Source organism: Lemur catta, chromosome 10 (genome assembly GCF_020740605.2).
Source record: "Lemur catta isolate mLemCat1 chromosome 10, mLemCat1.pri, whole genome shotgun sequence".
Lineage (NCBI taxonomy): Eukaryota > Metazoa > Chordata > Mammalia > Primates > Lemuridae > Lemur > Lemur catta.
Genome location: NC_059137.1, coordinates 43065049 through 43075438, shown reverse-complemented (window position 1 = coordinate 43075438; position 10390 = coordinate 43065049).

The window sequence follows — 10390 nt, the reverse complement described above, 5'->3', positions numbered from 1 at the left end:
GTATTTTCAATGCTCCCCTCTTTGCAGAGTCGCATATCTCTTTCAGAAGAGGTCCATGTCTCTTAGCCATGCATTCTATTTACTACCTAAAAGATCAAATCTTCCTGTCCCTAATCTCTTTTTAGTGCCCGACTTTCCTTTTTATTCTATATATCTCTGCCTCAAGAGGCATCACTGTGCACATGACTTAATATGACACATTAAAGAAGGATAAGCCCTAATCTGCTATAACAGCCTGTATGTTTTTTTCATTAGCAAATATGAGAAACGCTCAAGTAATAAAAATGAATGTTTTTTCAACCATCCTAAGCTTCAGATTCCTCAACTGTATAAAATAAGAATACACACTGGAGCCCAGGAGTTTGAGGTTGCTGTGAGCTAGGCTGATGCCACAGCACTCTAGCCCGGGCAACAGAGTGAGACTCTGTCTCAAAAAAAAAAAAAAAAGAATATAAATTCCATGACCTCTATGATCCCTTCCAGTTATAAAATTCTGAGACTAGACCAATATAGGATGGAGTGGTTTATGAAAGGGTTCTAACTCACTTAGTTCTTGGGAGAAAAGGTGATACCAGGTGAAAGTCAAGTACTTTAATAGCCAGGCACCATGGCTCATGACTGTAATTCCAGCACTTTGGGAGGCCAAAGCGGGAGGATCACTTGAAGCCAGGAGTTCAAGACCAGCCTGGGCAACATAGTGAGATCCTGTTTCTACAAAAAATTAGCCAAAACTGGTGGTGTGTGCCTGTAATCCTACCTACTTAGGAGGCTGAGGTGGGAGGTTTGCTTGAGCCCAGAAGATTGAGGTTACAACAAGCTATGATTGGGCGACTGTACTCCAGCCTGGGAAAAAGAGTAAGATCCCCCATCTCAAAAAAAAAACAAAAGAAGTACTTAAAGTACTTTCAGTAAATACTAACTTGAATCAGACAGAAGGTTAGGCCAAAGTGGTTACACAAAACCCAGAATGTGGCTATACATAAAAGGTACTGAAAGCTATTGTTATTTATCAAAACTAACATTTATCAAACACTTCCATAACGTGCTAGAGCACTATTCTAAGAACTTGACATGTATTAATTTATTTAAACAACCTTTGATGTAAATACTATTATTATTCCTCATTTTGTATATGAGGAAACTGAAGCAAAAAGAAACTTGAAGCCAAATGTCACCAAAGTGGCAGAGCCAGAATTAGAACCCAAGCAGTCTGACACCAGAGCAGAACCGGTATTTGGATATATTCTAAGAAAACTACTTGGTACCTGAGGATCTTTCTGGAATGTTTTTTAAAGACCTAACAGGATGTCACAAACTCTAGCCCTTCCTACACCTTGGGCAGGCATCATTAACAGATCATGGTGCTCTGGCTGAGGTGTCAGGATTCTTTTTAACATAGTGCTCAGAGCAGGCCTTACCATCATCTGGAGATGACATATGAGAAACCTCCTATCCCTCACATAAAATAGAGAACTGACAAAAAAGAGACTCATATACAGCCGCCCAGTCCCTGCCCTCCTTGCTTTACTTCCCAATTAAATGAGAATATCCACATAGAATATTCTCATGGGAAATATACAATTGGTGTCTACTCTGCTACTGGAACACAGCTGGAAAATGTAGTACCTCCATCAGTGATTTATCATGCATTTACCTCTCCTCACAAGTACTCAAGTGAGGAGATGCTGGTCCCGTGTCATTCACAGAAGGGCGTCACTAATGGCATTCAGGTACAAACAGAGGCAAAGTGGTCAAAGGTCCATGGCTCCTGCACTTTCCCAGGATGTTATTCCAATGACAAGAGGACTCTCCCATCACCTCAAGGTTTTTTTTTTTTTTTTTTTTTGGGTCTTCTATTATTGATTCATAGCTCTTTCACACATTTTAATGTATTCTTGGCTTCAGACTCAGGTACAGAATGAACTTTGCCTCTCCATGATTTGAAGAAGTTAAGAAGAGTCCCTACCTATTGTGTCCTATTGTGATGCTCAAAATTCTAGTATCAGCCATTCATAGCACAAAGGACTTTGGTAAGAGACAGATGAACGTTGGCTCTGCTATTTTCCTGTGTTATTGTGGGCCTTGCATCTATGAAATGGGAATAACAATCACTTCTCATAAGGCTGCTTTAATGAGTGAAGATACTGTATATACTAAAAGTACTCAGCACAGTGCCTGACACACAGTAGGTAGCTTATTATCATTATTACATTTATTGCTAAGCATTGCCATTTCCCTTGGTTCTTCTCTTAAAATGCCACTGTTCTTCATATGAGTAACACATTAAGTTCCTACCATGTCTGTGTAAATGAAGGTTTCTTTCCTCTCTGGGGCCAGGGAAGTATTGATAGCACAAGCCCCTTTGCAGGAAGGACACTTCAAAGGAGGTAGTGAATTGCCAGAGAGGCACTTGGCTTATTTCACAATTTTGTCTAAGGCTATGTATCCTAAAGTAGTTAACATTCCCCATACAGTATTGTCCCTGCTAACTGATATACTGAAACAAAAATCCTTTTTAAAACTACCTTAGTTTGTCCACATGTAAAAAAGCTATGAAAAGTACTGCAATGAGGCAAATGTTATATGAAGACTATTAAAAATGTGACATAATTTTTTTTAACTGTTTTCAAACTTCTAACCACACAGCCTCCCTATACCTGCCAAAAAGCTGATGGCACCTCATAAACCATCTCAGGGCATCTCCTGCCACCTTATTCCTTGTCTGCAGAGACAGATAGGGATTGTTTGGTTTCATATCTCACGTGAAAGTTCAAGTCATATTCACTTGCTTTTAGATCATCTCCTTGTTCATTTATAGAGTTGGGAATGTTGGAAGTTTCCAAAGATGGAACAGGAAGTATGAAGCAATATACCTATTAAACAGCTACATGTTTGTAGTCCCTGTGGCACATTTACTAGAGATATGTGGCAAGGGATGAAAATGTCTTTGGCTACCAAAGTTATGCTTTTATACAAGTTAATTGACAAATACATATAGCAAAGACACCACAGAACACAGCCTCATGAATATGCCACAAATAAAACAACTAGGCCACACAAATATTTTATTGGCAAGGTTTCACAGATCACTGATAAAACTTACACTCCTTTCTTTATCCCATGATATCAGGGTTAAATTCTACCCACTAAACAGTCATGGTAAATTTTCATGATATCCAGTTAAGGAGTAGAGTTTCTAAAAGTGGCATGGGGGGATCTCACCCTATTTCTCACTAAAAACACAATGTATATCAATGCTCAGGTGTTGACCTGTTAATCTTTGTTAGTCTGTAAAACATTCTTGATCTCTAGGGTCTGGATTAGAAAACACAGAGAGTATTCTTAAAAGTCAAAAGAAGTTGAGTAGCTATTTGCTTATAAACTAACTCATCCATCTAGAGATTGATCTCTGCCAAATTCTCTGTGATTCGGTTACTCTGTTATTTATGAGGAGCTGTGGCATCGTGTTTCAGAAATCACCAACCAGTCAGCACTGATGGGTATGTATTTTTCTTGTTCACTTGGTGGCAAGGAACATATATAATAAATTCTTAGGAACTTTATCTCTTTCAGTTAGAGTCAAAATAACTGCTGACTCAGTGATTTGCCACAAAATTTATTCCTAAGTAAAGGGAGGCCCACCCTCTACAGAAAAGAAGTATTTCTACACTTCAGCATTTCCAACAAGAACAGGGAGTTACCGATGAGAAGCAAAACAAGAAACTATGTTCCATGGCTTAGAAATTGTTTCTAAATATTTTTATACTATTTTAAATTTGTTCCCAATGGAAAGATAGCAAGAGATTAATTGCTTACATGTCCATTTTATTTTTAAAAAAATTTAAGTAAACTTAATTTTATGGTTGTAAACAGGAGTTATTAACCATCTGCTTTTGTATTATTTAAAAAACATTATACAAATAAATATTATTTTACAACCAGAGAACAGTTATTCATAGAATTATATATTTATTCCCCAATAATTCTTTGCTGTTTAATAAGGGCCTAAAGCTACCATCATTTCTATTCTTTTTAAAATTCACTACCTACAATTCTAAGAAAAACAGATGATAATACAGTATTTCATTCCAAATGAAGAAGGCTTTAAAGAGATTTTTTTGTTTTTGTTTTTTTAGTTTACTAGAAGCATCAATTATCTCCTTTTGAGGAAGTAGTTAAGAAGAAAAAGTGACAACCTAAATCATAACTCACACTGTTAAAAGAAATGAGGCTGGCACATACAACTACCAGTTGACAGCTCCACTAACTAATGCTCTTGCATAGGCAAGTACCCCCTTGCATAAGAACAGAATATGGATAAATGAAGTAATACTTTACTTCTCTACTTCTTTGAAACACAGAAATGAGTATACTTCTGGAATCAGACAATATGCCATATAAAATAAATGGAAAGACAGTTTTTTGCTATGTAGGGCAGGGAATAGAGTAAAAAATAAACAGGTAGAGAGACAAGACTTAAGATCTCCTGAAGAGAGTATGTTTTCACACTAATTTATTAAAATTAGAGAAGTACCCTGAATAACAGAATTCAGAATAAACCAGTGAAAGGAAAGTCTTCATTGAAAACAAATTCTGATCTGCACTCTAAACTGAAGTTGTACATATTATCATCTTGGCTTCTTACAGGAAAGACCAGTGAGATAGGAGCTTCTAAGATGGCTCCCAGTGACCTCCACCTCTCAATATTCACGTCCTCATGTAATCCCCTCCTTTGAGTATTGGCTGGACCTAGTAACTGACTTCTAACATACAGAATACAACAAAAATGACAGATGTCACAAAAATACTCTGGCTCCCATCTTGCTAACCCTTTCTTGCTCTCACTTGCTTGCTCTAATGGAAGGCACCATGTTGTAAACTGTGCTATGGAGAGGCCTATATTCGAGGACTGAGGAAGGTTTTCAACTATTGGCCTACAAGAAATTGAGGTCTTCTGCCTAATAACCCATAATGAACTGAATCCTGACAAAAATTAGGTGAGTGAGCTTGAAAGTGGATCCTCCCTCAAGTCTAGCCATCAGATGACACAGTAGCCCCAACTGACGCATCAATTGCATCTTTGTGAGAATCCTGAGTCAGAGAATCCAGTAAAGCTATACCCAAATACCTGATTCACAGAAATTGTGGATTAAGAAATGTTTGTTGTTTTATTTTTGGACAATTAGATACACAGAGAGAGATAATTAATAGAGCCTGTTTCTTGAAGTCATTGAATCAAAGTTTTTGCATGATGAGGGTCAAATGTCCCCCCAAATCTTGTATAGCAATTCCACTTCCAAATTCTCCACTGGCCTTAAAAAGCATTATTCCTTTTTAAAAAATGGATCATTAATACCATGACAATTCTCAACCTCCTTCTGCAAAGACTTGAAACTATCTGTATATAAAAGATTCTGGAATACTCTTTAGCAACACACAAATAATACCTTAAAATAATTTGGACATGGAAATTGAATTCAGCAGAGATATACAGTGTCTCTAAGACAGTTATAAAATGTACCCATGGCATCTAAATTTAGCATGCAAAGATTCTAATCATAAGAAATTTTATATCTCCCTAAACGTAAAGAGATAGGGAAAATAAATGTCCTTTGATTTGCTGAGAATGTAGCTAAATAGCTAGATGTTGCTAAAGGAGTAAGACAAACACCAGTAGGGAGGGCTTTTCTTGTTTTCCAGCAATAAGTTAACTAGTCATTAAAGCATAATACAGATAAATCCATAAATCATAATATCCAATGGATTTTTGTCAAGAAAATATAGCAGTGTAACCATCATGAAGATAAACAGAACATTATGAGCACCTAGAAGTCTTCCTCATGCCCCCTTCCATATCTGGCTTCTTTCACTCAACATTACATTTATGAGAGTCTTCCATATTGCATGTAGCAGTAGTTTGTTCATATTCATTGCTATATACCATTTCATTATATAAATACAATACAAATTAATCGTTCATTCTACTACTGATGGACATTTGGGTTGTTTCCAAATTTTGGCTTTAAAAATACTTTTACTATAAACATTTTTATGTCTCTTCTTGTGTAATGTAAACACATTTCTAACAGGTACATTATAGGAATGAAATTGTTAGGGCATGGGCCATTTGTTTGTTTAGCTTTAGAAGATACTGCTAAAGTTTCCCAAATAGTTGTACTCATTCCAGCAGTATATGAGAGCTTGAGTTGTTCATGTTTTAAATTTTAGCCATTCTGATGACAGTTCAGTAGCACTTCATTGTGATTTTAATTTACAAAGCCCTAATAGTCAACTAATAAGGTCAAACACCTTAGTATTTCTTCCTTCTTTCAAGAATGATTCATCAGTTATCTCCATTATCCCATAAACATAATCAAAGTTCTCCTATTCTTAGAAAACAAACCAAATAAAACAAAGAAACAAAAACCAAAAAACTCCCAGTTTCCAGAGCGCTGAAAATATTCTTTTTCTTAATTGAGATAACAGTTATATATGTTCCATTGACATCATTTCTTTAATCTGTTTATAATTTTATGTACTATTATTATGTATGTGTGTTAGTTATTTTTAGATTTTTTAAAAATTTTTTCATGGATATATAATAGTTGCACATATTCACAGGGTACATGTACTATTTTGATACAAGCATACAATGCGTAATGCTCAAAGCAGGGTAACTGAAATATTCATCACCTTAAACATATGTCATTTCTTTGTCCTAGGAACATTACAATTCCACTCTTCTAGTTATTTTGAAATATACAATAAATTATTGTTAACTATAGTTGCCCTATTGTGTTACCGAACACTAGAATTATTCCTTCTAACTAACTGTATTTTTGTACCCATGAATCAACCCCTTTTTATCCCTTCTTCCCACTGCCCTTCTTAACCTCTGGTAACCATCATTCTACTCTCTATCTCCATGAGATAAATTGTTTTTAGCTCCCACATATGAATGAAAATGTGAGATATTCATCTTTTAGTACCTGGCTTAATTTCATTTAACATAATTTCCTCCAGTTCCACCCATGTTGCTGCAAATGACAGAATGTCATTCTTTTTATGCCTGAATAATATTCCACTGTGTATATGTACCACCTTTTCATTATCCATCCATCCATTAATGAACACTTAGATTGATTCTATTCTTGGCAATTGAATAGTCCTGCAAAGATTTTTTTATTAAAGAAAACTTTTTAAAAAATTTGGCTGGTCTGCTGGTAGTGGGTCATCACAACTTATTGACATTAGTGTCACTAAAATTGGTGTACAACCCCCCACTGCTAAATTTGACTGGTTAAAAGAAAAAACAACAGCAAAAAAAATAGGGAGTTCTACCTCTGGTATGGTGGAGTAACCTAACAGACTGATCCTCTCCTGCATAAAACATATATATAAACTCTGGATAAAATACAAGAAACAAGTATCTGAAGGCTCTGGAGAGTAAGCCAAGGCAGGCATATTTTGGACCAGAGTTAAAAACTGGAAAGACATAGGTCATTGGGTTAAATACACAGAGAAGTGTTTTATCAGTAGTGGAGAATAATTAGCTCTAGAATGAGCATGAAGCAATCCTGCCTAACAAATCTTAAAAGCAAGAATGGAAAGAATCAGACTACTTACAAGCAACTTAACTGTGTCTCAGTAAAAAGGCACATGACTATTTATATGAATAAAACTATCCAGCATTCAACAAAGTAAAATTCACACTGTGTAGCACTTAATAAAAAATTACCAGACCTGTAAAGAAACTGGAAAATATGACCCATTATGAAGAGAAAGACTAAACAACAAACCAACCCAGAACTGACATAGCTGCTAGAATAAGAAGATAAAGCCTTTAAAAACCATTATTATAACTGTTTTCTACATGCTCAAAAAGTTAATACATGGAAGATGTTTAAAAATGTATCTTAAACTTTTTAAAACGAAAACTATAAGGTATGAGAAATGTCTTGGATGGGATTAATGTCAGGTTAGAAATTGCCGAATAAAAGATTGATGAATTTAAAAGAGAGAATAGGTAATTTTAAAAAATGAATAGAGCATCAGTGAGCTATGGCTAAAATTTTAAGTACATTTTAAATGTGTAATTGGAGTCCCCAAAAGAACAAGGTAATAAAAAATATTTGGAGAAATTATGGCCAAAAACATTCCAAATTTGTTAAAAATAATAACCTCACAAATCCAAGAATTCCAATGAACCTCAACCACAAGAAACATGAAGACAACTACACTAAGCCTCATTGCAGTTAAGTTGCTTGAAACTAGTGATAAAGAAAAATACTACAAGAAGTCATGTTATAAAGAGAGGAACAATGATGACACACAAGGTATCTTAATGGAAACATAGTGGAGCAACATCTTTAAAGCACTAAATGAAAAAAGGCAGACAATAACAAGTGTTGACAAAGAAACTGGAACACTGATACATTACTGGTGGAAATGCCAAATGATGCAGTCATTTAGACAGCAGTTTGCCAGTTCCTCAAAAAGTTAAACATAGAGTTCCACTCCTAAGTAAATACCAAAGAGAAATGAAAACATGCATCTGCATAAAAACTTATACATGAATAGTCATAGTAGCATTATTGATAATAGCCAAAAAGTGAAAACAAGTCAACAACTGATGAATGCATAAACAAAATGTAAGATATCTATACAATGGAACATTACTTGGCCACAAAAAGGAATGAAGTACTGATACATGTGACAATGTGAATGAAGCTTAAAATAAAGAAACCAGACACAAAAGGCCACCTATCATATGATTCCATTTATATGAAATGTCCAGAATAAGCAAACTCAACAGACAAAAAATATATTAGTGGTTGCCAGAGGCTGGGGAGAGGTGGGCATGGAAAGTGACTACTAATGGGTATGAAAATGTTCTGGAATTAGTGTCGATGGGTGCATAACTCTGTAAAAACCGCTGAACTGTACACTTTTAAAGGGTGAACTTTACGGTATGTGAATGATATATCAACAAAGCTGTCAAAATAAATGACAGAAATACATTGTGGAAGATATCTAAAAAGTGAGAGATAGTGCTACAAATGTTATACTATGTACAAATACTATGATTAAAAAACCCATAAATAAGTTTTTGAAAATGTAAATGGTCAAAATAACCTAACTAAGAGGCAGAGAGTATAATATTAGATAAAACAGGAAGACCCAAGGCCAGGCATGGTGGCTCACGCCTGTAATTCTAGCACTCTGGGAGGCCGAGGCGGGTGGATTGTTTGAGCTCAGAAGTTTGAGACCGGCCTGAGCAAGAGTGAGACCCCTGTCTCTACTAAAAATAGAAAGAAATTATATGGACAGCTAAAAATACATATATATATAAAATAGCCGGGCATGGTGGCGCATGCCTGTAGTCCCAGCTACTTGGGAGGCTGAGACAGGAGGATCGCTTAAGCCCAGGAGTTTGAGGTTGCTGTGAGCTAGGCTGACGCCACAGCACTCTAGCCAGGGCAACAGAGTGAGACTGTGTCGAAAAAAAAAAAAAAAAAGAAGAAGATCCAACCATATGCTGCCAACAAGAAATTTAATTTACATACAGATGATCTTTATTATGGGTTATGTCCTGATAAACCCATCCTAAATTGAAAATATCATAAGTCAAAAATGTATTTAATACACTTAACCCATTTAATGTCATAGCTTAGTTTAGACTACCTTAAATGTGCTCAAAACACATTAGCCTACAATTGGGAAAATAATCTAACACAAAGCCTATTTTATAATGAAGAGTTGAATATCTCATGTAATTTAGTCCATAGTGTACATTATGTCACAGTTGTGATGGTTTCACACCATAGCAAAGTCAAAGTATCATAAGTCGCATCATTGTAAATTGGGGACCATCTGTATAAATACACAAATAGAGTTAAAATAAAAGCTTGGAAAAGATACACCATGCTAACACTAATCAAAAGAAAGCAGAAATGGCTACATTAGTATCATAAAAAAATAGATTTCAGAGCAAAGTGCATTTTTAGAAATAAGAATGTTATTTTATAATGATAAAGGGATGAATTTTTCCAGAGGTTATAATAATCTTAAACATTTATGCAACTAATAACATAGCTTCAAAATACTTGAATCAAAAATTGATAGAATTGCAGGGAGAAAAAACCAAATCCATAATTATTGTTGGAGATTTTAATACCCCCTTGTGGTTGGTAGGATCCTAAGAGTATCCCCTAAATTCCCACTCCCATTATACAGGTCCTGTATAATCCCTGGTTGGGACTTGTGAATATCATGGGATTTCACTCTCATGACTGTTATATTATATGGCAAAAGTGAATTAAGGTCACTTATCAATTGACTTTAATTTAATTAAAAGAGATTATCCTAAGTGGGTCTGACCTAATCAGGT